The sequence below is a fragment of the Dendropsophus ebraccatus genome, chromosome 10 (genome assembly GCF_027789765.1).
Source record: "Dendropsophus ebraccatus isolate aDenEbr1 chromosome 10, aDenEbr1.pat, whole genome shotgun sequence".
NCBI classification, from domain to species: Eukaryota; Metazoa; Chordata; class Amphibia; order Anura; family Hylidae; genus Dendropsophus; species Dendropsophus ebraccatus.
Window position 1 is genome coordinate 18322760 of NC_091463.1, and position 14217 is coordinate 18336976.

Consider the following 14217-nt stretch of genomic DNA (forward strand, 5'->3'; position numbering starts at 1 on the left):
TATAACAAGCATTTACTGTGCTACTGCAGACTCCTAATGTAATAAAGCAGGTGTTTATCCCTCCCAAAAAAATGTTATCCATTGCTAAAAAAGTCCAATGTTTGCAGGTTGAACGAACTGTTAACTGATCTGTACTGTGTAAAACTGTTCCTTTTGTTGTCAGTCTGAGCATCGTATTCCTCAAAGTGTTTTACTAAACATAGAAATACTGTAGCGCACAGTATGACCTTGGGAGCAATAAAAACTATTTACTTCTTATAGTTCTTAGCATAGTTTTAGCATAGACTAAACGGAGTGAGCAAGATTTTTAACAATGGCTCAGGCTGCTCAAAAATCCAGTGCATTTTTAGGATATGTTCACACAATCTATTATTTCAATAAATAACGTCCGTTGTTGCAAATGACATTGTGTTCTATGAAATCCCATGCAGCCACACCGGGGGTGGACACAGACTGCAGAGGGCCCTTGTGCAAAAAAATTTTTGAGGCCCCCATAACCTATTTGTATCTCCACCTTTCTGGCTTTAGGTGTACACACATATGTATGCCCGGGTATCCATTACATGTGTCTTGGTTTTTTTGGGGGGGCCTACAGCACAGCACAGATGCCAGAGCCCGCTAGAGGACTGCACTGCAGTCTGCGCAGGCCCCAGTGTGGGACTGGGGTACCTGTGGCCAACCAATAGAACTGATCATGGGGGGCACCCAAATAAAAACCCCATCAGAAGCGACATGCTGACCTGGTCCTATCCTGCACTGATCTGTGACCACAACTCCCTGAATAACAATAACTACAACTCTCAGAATGCCTTACACTTACGAAGCTCTCAGAGAATGCTGGGAGTTGTAGTTTCCGAGGGGACAACCCCTTGAGATGTCTACTCATTTATACTTCAAATCCCAGTGTGGTGTACCCCTGGTGTGATGTTATATCGGAGGAGCGGCCAGTCACTTGCTAGGTGTAGTGTGACACCACTTCTGTGGTGGATGGCCAAGATACAGCCACACCTTGGGATGTTTTGTCACGTGACGCCAGTGCCAGGTGGGCACACAGGTGTGATGGCACGCCTGCTTTTCTTTTATCAGGTCGGCTGTACCCTTTTTTTCTGTGGTCAGTATCCTGCCTGGTTGCTACGGGGTCCCTTGGGATAGAGTGTTCACGGATGGCCAGAGCGATGTAATGACCCTCCCAGGTAGTTGGACACGCCACCCACAGAAAGGGGAGAGTGTCCTAAGGTTGCAGTGTTTGCTGTAAATAATCACAGAGTCTGAGAATAAAGTTGAGTTGGTTTACTACTTGCAGCAGGTAATACAAAATAGACAATCTGAGGTTTCCTTGAATAAAGTCTCTGAGACACACTTGACAATAGAACAACCAGATCTGTTGTAGAAGTGCAGTGTAGGAGATAGTTGTGTTGGTTGCGTTGTACTAAGTAATACAAGAAGTAGAGTAGCAGAGAGGAGGATGCTGTGAGAGTCTCAACCCATGTAGTAGTGTGCTCTGCGGGGATGTTGGAGGATGAGGTAGAATACTTAGAAGAATAAGAAGAAGACCTGTGCCCGTGTGTTGACCTTTGACTTCAGTCTCCACACCACCTTTTTGCCCACTAGACTCGGCTGAACTTTCTTAATGGGCGACACAGGCCCCAGACTTTGTTACCTGGGATGAGCGGAATGCTGAGGGTTCCCTGCTGACACCCGCGCTGAGTTCCTAGGGATCGTTTCATCGGCTGATCGTTGTCTTTATTACACGCAGTGTAATAGGGCCTTTAGACTATGTTAACACACAGTATTTTTGGTCAGTATTTTGCAACCAAAACCAGGAGTGGATTGAAAACACAGAAAGGCTATCTTCACACACTGTTAAAATTGAGTGGATGGCTGCCATTTAATGTCAAATGTTTGTCGTTATTTAAAAAAATGGCTGTTATTTGCCATTAAATGGCGGCCATCCACTTAATTTTAACAGTGTGTGAACATAGCCTTTCTGTGTTTTCAATCCACTCCTGGTTTTGGTTGCAAAATACTGAACAAAAATACTGTATAGGAACATATTCTAAAGGCCCTATTACACTTCGTGTAATAAAGACAACGATCAGCCGATAAATCAATCGTTGGTTTAGGTTTAGACCTTAAAATGGAGTAGTCCAAGTTTTAGACCATGCCTCTTCCAGTAAGGGCCCTATTCCACAGTAAGGATAATCGGCCGGATCGGCCCTATTTGGCCCGATTCGGCCGATTATCGTTTGGTGAAATAGAGAGAACGATCAGCTGATGATCGTGTCATCGGCTGATCATTCATTTAGAGCCAGACCTAAAATCATCTTTCCCCCACCGCGCATCGCTACGGTTGAATAGCGGTGCGCAGCGGGCGACCAACGATTTGACAGGCTGCAGCATCATACATTACCTGTCAGGTCTTCTCCGCGCTGTCTTCATCCCTGGGTCCCGCGCGCTCTAATCTTCAGAATGGCCGGTCAGCTGACGGAGCGCTCAGCCAATCACAGGCCGGGACTGCCGCGGCCTGTGATTGGCTGAGTTTGGCCGGTCAGCTGACCGGCCATTCTGAAGATAGAGCACGCGGGACCCGGGGATGAAGACAGCACGGAGAAGACCTGACAGGTAATGTATGATGCTGCAAGGACTGCAAGGACATCGGTAACAATGTCCTTGCAGCCCTCGCTCAACGATCATCGGGCCGTGGAATAGGCCCAGTAAACGAGCGGCGATCTAGCAGATCGCCGCTTGTTTACATCGTTGATTCGGCCCTTTTTTAAGCATGGTGTAAAACTAATTTATTTTTTGATTGTTCTAAAATTCAAACCAAAATTCTGGTGCACCCTCTTATATCTCCCCCACTGTCTTGTCAGTGTAGATAAAAGCTCTATCATTTGCCTAGTGCACTAATGTCCCTGATTCAGAGCAAATGAATATCTTTAACCATAAGGCTAGATAGGCGTAGATATCTTCATCCAGTTTCTCTCCCTGCATATTACTGTATCATGAAACCTTTACCCATAGATACATCAGCCCTGTCCCTGAATAATTTATAAATGTAACCGTATATCTCTGCATAATACAGTTCTGTACTTACTAACAGCGCTATACAAGGGCCTAATCACTAATGCCTCCACACCATGAATACATTTACTGCACCTACTGCAAAGCCTATATAATGGTAGATAGTATTATATAGGAGCTCTGCAGCCCATATAAATGATTATTGTTACATCCAGTGCCTCAGAGGGGGCATCATCTCTGAATAGAGAACTGACTTTCTCTTTTCTTCTCCATATGGCTCAGACGGTTACAAAAATTTCTCCCAATGATGACCCATCTCTGCAGAGTTTGCTGCCCCCGTTATGTACTATGCTGTAATATTATCTTCACGAATAATGGCCCAACTGTGGTCTTTCTTACTAATATTGCTCCAACTATGTCCCTCTTCACTAATACTGCTTCAACTGTGCCCCCCCCCACTTAATCATAATGCCCCTGTCACTATTATTGTCGCCACTCTGATCCCATGCTCCAAATAATGTCTTCACCCAGTAATTATGCACTTATTGCCCCTATGTAGTAATAATGCACCTACTGCCACTGGCATAGCTACCATGGAGGCAGACCATGCAGCTGCTATGGGTTTCGTGTAGCAGGGGGGCCCTGGGCCTGCCCTGGAGTAGTGTGGTCTGCCTCCATGGTACAGCTCACACCAGTATCACCACCCCCCGGACATCCGAGAGCCCAGACAGCATCACACCCACTGTCCCCCCCCCCCCCCCCCCACACACACACACAGCTGCTGGCCCGAATCACCCCCTGCCCAGCATACACATGCTCTATTAAACCGGCACCAGCGTTAATTTTCCCGGGTCCCCGATGCACGAGCAGACTCACTCACTTGTGTGTCAGCAGATGGGAGAATGAAGTATCACTATGGGCTTTATTTGGGTCGGTGAGTATATTTGTAGGGGCGGACAGGCTGTCTGGGGAGGAGGGCCTACAGAATTCATGGGGCCCCATGCAGTTTATTGCTATAGGGCGCCATGAACCCTAGCTAGGCGCCTGCCTACTGCACCCCCATACAGTAATATTGCATTCTGTGCCCCTATGCAAAATAATGCCCCCTGTGCCCCTATTCAGTAATTGTGTCCCCATACAATATTAATGTCCCCATGCTATCATATAATAATAGTGTCCCCTAAAGTATTTATGCCCCCTGTGCCCCCATACTATATTAGTGCAGTTAGCAGCACTTCCCCTGGCCAGCCCGTTCCATTCATTATTATTTGGAGGGGCCGGACGAGGGCAGATCGGTGCTATGGGTGTGGGCAGTGCTCCTAAAGGGTGCAAAAGGGAGCGAAAAACTAACTGCACCGGAACGGCGCTGAGGAGGAAGGTAAGAGACATACTTTCCTTCTTAGTCTTAGATTCATCTAACCTGCTGATAGTTCCCCTTTAACCCATTAAGGACCAAGGACGTAGCTGTACGTTCTTTTTTGCGGTGCATTGCCGCTCAAGGATGTACATTTACGTCCTGGGATGAAATGGGTGCAGCAGCTGCGCCCATGCTATCCCGCGGTAAGTCCCTGTGTCATAGCTACGGTGGCTGAGCCAGGCTTAGCCTAAGGCTGAGCCTGTGTCAGCTTTGCCTGTTGCCAGCTACACATCACTATTCGGTTCAGGGAAGAAAAAGAGCGCTGCATGTCACACCTATGGCTAATACTGGTGCCCCTAGGCTAAATAAAAAACACATCAGAATGTTGCGTATGAATTGATCAAGCCACACTGCCCCATGTACCATCGTGCAGGTTTCTGATACACATTGGTCCCTACACTAAGTCCACACCGTGCCGGTCAGCGGCTACCAACCCCGCAGGCGTGCACAGTCAGGGAACGCGGGCCATGGGACGGCCCTGCGACCCCCATGCTACAGGACCAGACCCAAAAACACCACACCAGAACCCGGCCAGCACCGTCGGCGGAGAAGGTCGCGCCCAAACAGCACAAGTCTGGATGAGGTATTGCGCTCACCATAGCTGCTGCAGACAGAATGGGAAAAAAACAGGAGGGATTAAAACCATGTGCACTCAGGTGTCTCCTGCTAATTGCGGTCATGTGGGTTGCCAGGAGGAGTGCAAAAACACTGAGAAAAGAGAGAAACAAAATACGGTTCAGGGAAGAAAAAGAGCGCTGCACCTCAAACCTATGGCTGATACTGGTGCCCCTAGGCTAAATAAAAAACATCAGAACTTTGTGTATGAATTGATCAAGCCATACTGCCCCATGTACTAGCAGGAGACACCTGAGTGCATGTGCTTTTATCCCTCCTGTTTGTCCCATTCTATCTGCAGTAGCAATGGTGAGCGCAATACCTTATCCAGACTTGTGCTGCTTGGGGGCAGCTTCCTCCGCCAGCGGTGCTGGCTGGGAGTTTTTTGGGAGGGCATTTTGGGTCTGGTCCTGTGGCATGGGGGTTGCAGGGCCATTCCATGGCCCCCCTTCCCTGACTGTGCACGCCTGTGGGGGTGGTGGTCACTGACCGACACAGTGTGGACTTAGTGTAGGGACCCATGTGTATCAGATACCTGCACGCGGCTTGATCAATTCATACACAAAATTCTGATGTTTTTTATGCAGCCGAGACGCACTAGTGTCAGCCATAGGTGTGAGGTGCAGCGCTCTCTTTCTTCCCTGAACACATCACTATTACACCTAGTTATGTGTAGCTGACGGCCAATGATTTATAAATGTGTGCTCCTCGGCTGACATCTTTATTACATGGAGTGATAATCTGCAGAATCGTCCTGTGTGATAGGACCCTTAGCAATCTATAATACATTTCAGTATAAGTTGTGTTATCTCTCCTTCTGCTACGTATTACAGCTTTGTTACATCTTTAATCCTGCTGGGAGTATGTGAAGAGGGGTTGTGGATGGTGGCAACTGTCCCATTCACCCTTCCAATAATCTGGCCCATTATTTGCTAACCTTCCCCTTCTATTAACCCCTTCGTTTCTAATAAGATCGATTCTGTTTTGCCTGTGTGATCCTGAGCCCTAAATATAGGCAGTGGGCCTAGCTGCGTGGCAGGACTGACAGGTTGTCCTCTTGTTGATGCAGCTGTACTTGTCTCTCAGAAGCATAGGAAAAGCTGTTTATGGCACTCCCACATGCCTTGTTTAATTTGTTCTGGCCGCTTGTAAATTCTTAAATCACTTTAAATCATTTTAATCTCGATAGCTTATTCCCCCCTGTTGAAGCCATTTGGGGTGAAACACGCTTCGGGGTTCAGGTAGGACAGGATCAGGTTTGGTCAATGCTGCTGCTATTGTTTGGTGGCGCAGGATTTGTTGGTAATTGTGTAACCTTCAGTAATCCTTGTAGTGCATTCAGTGCTGCCATACTTATTAGAGGCTATATAGGCACATTTATGTCACTTTGCAGCACACATAACTTGGCACCTGTTATATTACAGCTTACGCTGGGTTTACACTATGTTTTTGCAATCTTTTTTTTTTTTTTAATGTTTTTGCAAATGCATTTGCATTTCCATTTACTTCCTTTATAAAAAAAAAAAAAAAAAAAAGAAGAAAAAAACGGATCAAAACGCATCCTTTTTTTTTAACGTACACAAAAATGTGGTCGACTACGTTTTTGTTTATGAAAAAAAACAAAACAAAACGTTTTTGATCCTTTTTTTATAATGGAAGTAAATGGAAAAACGGATGCACACAAAAACATATTTTGCAAAGACGAATAAAAAAATGGATTGCAAAAATGTAGTGTGAACCCAGCCTTAAATATTTGTATTTTATTTCCATGTTACACCTTGCACACATATTTTTCTGATATCCTTCTATGTGACTGTGTATACACCGAACTCCCAAATGTTTTTAAACATTTTTAATAGTTTTAATGTTTATGTCAATAATAAAGTATTTGGTTTTATTATGGTGTGAAGCAAGTACTTGGGGTGATTTTTTTTATAGGTTTTAATATTTCTGCTGGCATCTGGACGTTATGGCTCTTAGAGGGCAAAGAGCAAAAAAAACAAAACCTAAGCAAAAAAACACTGTGAAAGGGATGGATTAAAGGGGTGCTCCAGCATAAAAAAAAATCTTTCAAATCAACTTGTAAGAAAGTTATAGAGGTTTGTAATTTACTTCTATTTAAAAATAGTAGCTGTTAAGTTGTAGTTATAGTAAATCCAGGGGAGTTGGGAGTTTTATTAAAGGGGTACTCTGAAAGTTTTTTTCTTTCAATTCACCTAGTTTTAGAAAGTTATATATATTTGTAAATTTCTTCTATTTAAAAATCTCCAGTCTTCCAGTATTCATCAGCTGCTGTATGTCCTGTAAAAAGTGGTGTATTCTCTCTAGTCTGACACAGTGCTCTCTGCTGCCATCTCTGTCCATGTCAGGAACTGTCCAGAGCAGCAGCAAAACCCCATAGAAAACCTCTCCTGGTCCGGACAGTTCCTGACATGGACAGAGGTGGCAGCAGAGAGCACTGTGTAAGACTGGAGAGAAAACACAACTTCCTGCAAGACATACAGCAGCTGATAAGTACTGGAAGACTGGAGATTTTTAAATGGAAGTAAATTACAAATATATATAACTTTCTAAAACCAGGTGAATTGAAAGAAAAAAACTTTCAGAGTACCCCTTTAAATAATAAAACTCCCAACTCCCCTGGATTTACTATAACTACAACTTGACAGATACTCTTTCTTGCTCTACAGTTCCAATTATTGTGGTCAGGCTAAGAGAAATTTTAGTGGGTTTCTGAATGTCAGCAGACAGGTTATTACGGGTTATAATAAAACACTAAAATGATTCTCTCTTCAAAGAAAATGGTGGCATATCACTAGGAAAATATTGTGTCATCAGTGTCTGACTGGTGCGGTTCCAACTGAGGCATAGATAGGTATAACACAGCAGCTCATGTAACGTTTAATATAAAACAGCCCCACTCTACTGTGATCATAATGGTGGGGGATTAGTGAATGCACCTTTAGGCCATGTTCACACTACGTATTGGACCGGCTGTTCCATGACCCGGCTGGGTCACGGAACGGCTGGTCTCTTCAAAGATCATCCCGGACTGCAGTACCGTCCGGATGATCTTTCCGGCCGCAGGGTTCTGATGCGGGCCCATTAGCGCGCACCTGCATCAGAACTCCTCATAGCACACAATGAAGCAAGCGTCCGCAGCCGCTCGCTTCATTGTGTGAACTGACAGGGTTTGCTATGGCCGCAACTCACTGAATTGCGGCCGCAGAAAACTGACATGTCAGTTCTTTGCGGCGCCGTATGGGATCCCGGCCGGAGTGTATACTATGTGCATACGCTCCGGCCGGGATTCCATAGCAGATAAGGCAGTGTTCGACACCGTACAAAGTACAGCCGTTGTTGCCGATGGCAACAGCGGTCGTACTTTTACGTAGTGTGAACATAGCCTTATGCTTTTTGTGCATTTTATTTTTAATGGAATCGCTGGAGTTCCCCTTTAAATGGCCACACGAACAATACAGCATAAAGTTTTGTTTGAACTGCTTGGATTGTTGGTTTACTTGTCCCTCAACATTTGTTATACAGGAGACCAAATTTTTAAAAGGAGCTCGAAAGAACATAAAAAAAGAGAACCCCAGTATTATGTCTATTGGTTTTGTATGATTTCAGGAGGGATCCTGTGAAGGAACAGTAATAGTCTATAACTGCTATATACCCAACCTTATCTACATGCATGGGTACAGTATATTATAACCTGGGGTCCTGCTGATATTGTTCCTTAGAGTTTAGTGTAGAGCCTCCTGCTGCTTCCTTCTCATACAGACCCCTTATATGTCTCCCCCCCACACACACACACACAGCTGACATTAGACAGGTGAGCAGTGTCCTCAATATCCAGAGAAAACATCTATTTATGGACTCAAAGGGCAAAACTACATGGTGATACTTGACCTCTGAATGCCGGAGAATTCTACCCTTTCTTCCCTAAATGTCTGGCCATCTCAGTACAGGGAACGGCACAGTCTGCATACTGCCACTTAATTGCCTTAATTGTAACTTAATTAGAAACTAGCAAAAGTAAGCAATGCTTTAAAAGTCAAGGGAAGGCAACACGTGTGCCGCGCCATCAACATCTATTTATCAAATTTGTCACCCGCGGTGGTATCAAGTGTTCCCGTTAATAGGGCAAACACAACTCTAAGATGAAGATCCTAAAATAAGTAACAAAAGAACAGCTACAACTCAACCAGTGACACTGTCTATAGGTTGCACTGGTGTGCAGAACCCTTTTCGGCTATGGTATTTTTGACAGCAAAAATAAAGTAGCCAGCGGCACCAGTCTTGTATCGGACAATGGATCCAGTAAAGATGCGTAAAAAAAATAAACAATGATCACTTGTTTGCCTTTTGGCTAAAATCAAGTGTAGTATCTGTTCTTATCAGTGTAATATCTGATACGTCCCCTATCTGGGGATCATATAGTAAATGGTGTTTTAGAACGGAGATGGAAAAAGAGCTTGCTCTGTCCTCTCCAGGCATTGACCTGGTATTGCAGTGCTTCCAGGTTTAGTGCACAAATAAAGAAGAAAAAAAAATTAAAAAGAAACACCAAAGCCTTATCCAGGCCAGTTTTCCTTTTTGCACCTACCTCCCCAACTCGAGTGCTGAAGTCCACTGTCCCCTAATCTGGTTCCCGGTCCCCTTTATGCTTCCTGTTCTGACTGTGGACCAGGGTCCTGACATGTCAGGCCCAGTCAGCGGCCGAGGCTGGACCCCACTACTGGAGAGGGGACCGCATGGACCCCTGCGCTGGTGAATGTTGTTATGTTCAGCCACCTCCTCCCTCGTTTGAAAAAAATGTCCAACACCAGACTACTTCTTTAATTGCAATTACAAAACGTGAATGTTTGAACATAGCATTAGGTTGCGTTCACACATGGCGATTTTGTTATGTTCTTTTCCTGCAAATTGCGCAATTAAATAGCACCATTTTGAAAATAAAAACAGTGCAAAATGGTGCAATCTTGCTTCAATTACACAATTCCTGACAAACTGGCAGAAAAAGAGAGGCAAGAACACTATGGGGGGGATTATATATATAAGTCTTAGTGTATGCATCTTAGTGAATCCGGCCAGCCAGGCGCATGAATCTGCGCCCGGGGTACCAAATCTACACCTGTTTCCAGCAGGTGTAGATTTGCGTCATGATTTGCTCCTGCCAGCAGGCGTAAATCGTGATAAATGAGGCGCGGGAGGAGGCCATGCCCCCACCCCCAAGCTCCGCCAGCCCGCCTATCGGGTGAGCCGGGCGTACGGGCTTTGATAAATGTCCCCCTATGTGTGAACACATGCTTAGGGAGAGTGAAGAGTGATTACACCACGCTGCCTTAGGCTATGTTCAAAAAACATCACAAAAAATATGGAAAACTACGTCCATAGTTGCACAGAACATAGCAGAACGTGCACAGAACATAGCAGTCAATGCAACGACGGCTGTAGTGCTCATATACAGCGTAATCTATAGCCGTAGAAAAATTTAACATGTCAATGTTCTATGACCACAGTTTGGCAAACAGCGGCCATAGGTAACCCTGTGTGCACACAATGTTTGGCTGTGCTGACACTAAGACAGACAGGTAAACAATGCTACCTGCTTCTACAGTGTTTATTTTTTTTAACCTAATGTCAGGGTACCCCTTTAATGCCACATCTGTTTGGTGTCCTTGTAGTGCGTCTGCCTTTTATAGTTTTTGTATAGTAGAGAAGACTCCCACATGCTGCCAAAATACGTCCTGTTTGACAGCGCAGTCTGTATTCTCACTTGATGTGCCAGTAAATCTCACTTGAGCATAAGGGTTTGTGCACACTGCGGAAATGCGACGGACAATCCGTCACAGATTCCGCAGCTCGCACCCGCTCGCGGACTCTGGCAGGTGCGCATGTCTCCAGATTCCGTCGTCTGTCTAAAGAATGAAAATGCGATTTTCCGTCACATTTCCGTAGTGTGCACATACCCTAATAGTGACTGCTGGAAGTCTTCTCTACTATTCAATTGTTGTGTCCCACGCGCACCACCACACACGACATGCCGACATCAAACTTTTCATTATACAGGTTTTGTGACATATATAAGATCACACAATGTTCATAGGGCTACATAAAGTAGCACCAAAACAGCAGCAATTTTTGTAATTTTACCACCTATCTACTCGCTCCCAGTCTAATGCTATAATGTCTTTATAGTGACTTTAAGGGTGGTGGTAAATGATAAATTGGCCACAATTCCTGGATTATTGGAACTTTTGGGTGAATACTTGAAACAGGCAGATTTAAAAAAAAAAAAAAAAAAAGTTGCTTCTAAAAAATATGCGTCCGTTGAATACTGGTTCGTAAATAGAACAAAAAATGTGTAAAAAATCCAATAATTCACCTAAAAATAAGGGCAAAGCCCTTGATAAATGTTTTGATTTATTTCCAGTAGCAGCATGAATCCATCCTTTTTGGTTTTACATAATGCTTGTTTGATGCAGAGCTACAGTGCCATCTGCAGGCAGAGAGTGGGTATTACACAAGGAAAATAAGGCCAGTTGCTTATTAGTTTGTGAACATATGTTAATGGAGCAAACGCTTACTATTTCAGTAGAGGAAGGAAGAAATGTCATATCGTAGTCAAAATACCAGAATGATAATTTTTGGCAAAGAGCTTGTGTAGACAGTATTAATGAGCAAATTTACAGTATAAGCGAAGCAAAGTGCTTCATTATCTTGGCAGTCGGCTTATTAGCCGGCTAAGAAAAAACAACATATGTGAGGTCAGCACTCAGACGAATATGTGGTCATGTCTCCTGGCTTGATTGCCCGAAACTTTTGAGCACGGAGAGACTTCCCCTGGACTCCGGGGTATAATATACAAAAAGAAGAAGACAGATTCCTCTCCAGCTCAGATAATATTGAATGCTTTATTGGACATACATATAACACCGAAGCGTTTCAGACCCCACTGGGTCCTTAGTCATGGTTTTCTGTGTAAAAGGACATAGACAACAATAACCATCTCCGTAAAATTAGTGATATCAATTAGTTCCACAATAAAATGAATTCATTAGTTTGTTAAATGACATAAAATTCAACAATTAGACAAGACAAATATGTGTACATACATGTAACGTCCCATCCCCGTTATACCAGCACGCACATTTTTGGTGGTATGTTGGAATATGATGTAACAGTACTTGAATGTATTCCTCAAAAGTTGATAATATATCCTATGCCTTATACCCAGGTGCTCTTTCTGGTGGACATCCTTTACTGGTGGATCATCATATCAGTCTCTGAGAGAACGCGATCCTCCAGCTGCATAAGCGAGGGCTGGTGAAGCGTGTAATCACGCAGCTTGAATGCGCACTCAGCATTTTGTGATAGTGTCTGTACAGTCTGATCTACACCAGAAATGAGCGAATTTAGAAAGCAAATCGTTTCTTTAGCTCGGCAATCTGCTTATCAGCCGGCGGCTTTTGAAGTCCATGCCGCTCCACTCCAGGTGCTTGGAAAAGCTGGATCCAGTACTGGGAAAGTGGATCCAGCTTTTTTTAGGTACCCGGGGCAGAGCGGCACAGACCGGCTAATAAGCAGATTGCCAAGCTAATAAAGCGTTTCGCTTTGTTTGTACTGTAAATTCACTCCTCTCTAATCTACACAGTGCAGGAGTACAGGACAACATAGGTAGACAATTTTCTACATAATGCTCACTAAAATAGTTATAGTTATTACATACCAGGAATTGACTAACGCACCATATTGTTACTGAATATAACCACTATACACTGCCCATATTATGCTAAATGACAGCTCTACATAGCACCTGTATACCATAAAAATCATTACAGTTGTAGTCACAGTGGCAACTCCTATAGCTACGCCACTGTATCCCGCCACTCACAGGAGACCACTACCATCCACCTAACCCCTCAAACACCATGATTACTACTTCCGGTAAAAGTCTTATTTCTTCAGCATCTGCCAAACATCTTAGGTGTCCCAGTGGGCAGATTAGTAGGCATGTCCTAAGTAGACATATTGTTCCCTACATAAGTGAATGAGAGGACGCGCGCTCGTCCGCTGCAACCGCTTCCAGCTCAAAGAACATGTTAGTTCTTTGAGCGGAGAGGAGAGGGAGCGGACGAGCGCGTGCCCTCTCATTCACCTACAGCAGCACACTGAGCACGGCAGAATTCCAACGATCTTGCTCAGTGTGAACTGGCCCTTACAGTAGACAGTTCCCTTATTATGTATATTTTGTCCATCCTCCAGTAAGCAGGTATGCCCCTAAGTAGGTTTGTTTCATTCCTGTTGGCTGGTAAGCCCTTAGGTACCCCCCCCCCCACCTTCCTTCTCCTCCTCCCCATTATAGTGCGTGTGTCAGTGGAAGACATCACACCTGCATAGGAGTTCATAAAATTTTCTCGTAGTGTAGGCTACAGCTTTAGGCTAGCTTCACACTGCCTTAAAAGTTGGTAAACACACACACACAAAAAAAAAAACTCCTCTTTCTTCTTTTGCGAGAATGCCAGGGGCCAGATGTTAGCTGGAAGTCAATGGAAGTTTATGATATGCCTTACACACAGACTTTGGGTCGAACGACATCTTCGGGAGGACAGCCAGACCACTCCAGCCACCCCCCTTCTAGCGCATCATCAGCTGCTCAGCCACAATTGGCTGAGCAGTTATGCTCAGCCAGGTTCCCGCCCTGGTACTACCAGGCTGCTGCTGTTTTTTATCCTGGCTGGTTTCATAAAAATAAAAAGGAACCCTACACACCAATCCCAGTACCACTGTTGCGGTGGGTACTGGGGCAACAATTGGGGTGCGGTAGCATTGGCCATTTTATACTGGCTAACACTAGGCTCCAAACTTAACACTGGATACCCACCAAAAAAAAAAAAAAAAGTAGAAGCTTAACATCATTTTGCTGCTTACAGTGTGGCACAATGCATTGCATTTAAGCTTAACCCCGAGGAGCCACTCTAATCTCACACTGCACCTATACAAGCAGAAAAGTGCCCCAACCTTGCTGGGATGGATGCAGTTCCTTCTTCACCAGAGCTCAAAGGGTTTATCCAGCGCTACAAAAACACGGCCACTTTTGTCCCACTCTTGTCTTTAGTACAGGGGTGGTTTGCAATTAAGCTCCATTTATTTAAATG

The 14217-nt window shown here is 44.5% G+C and overlaps 1 long non-coding RNA gene and 1 other non-coding gene across 3 annotated transcripts in view; both read left to right on the plus strand.

Moving 5' to 3' along the window:
- LOC138802604 (uncharacterized) overlaps nt 1–14217 on the plus strand; it is a 110936-nt gene that overhangs the window by 74135 nt on the left and 22584 nt on the right. The gene's annotated exons all lie outside the window — the stretch shown is intronic.
- On the plus strand, nt 9406–9594 carry LOC138766725 (U2 spliceosomal RNA). The gene has a single exon (XR_011358763.1). It is a non-coding gene; the product is annotated as a U2 spliceosomal RNA (small nuclear RNA).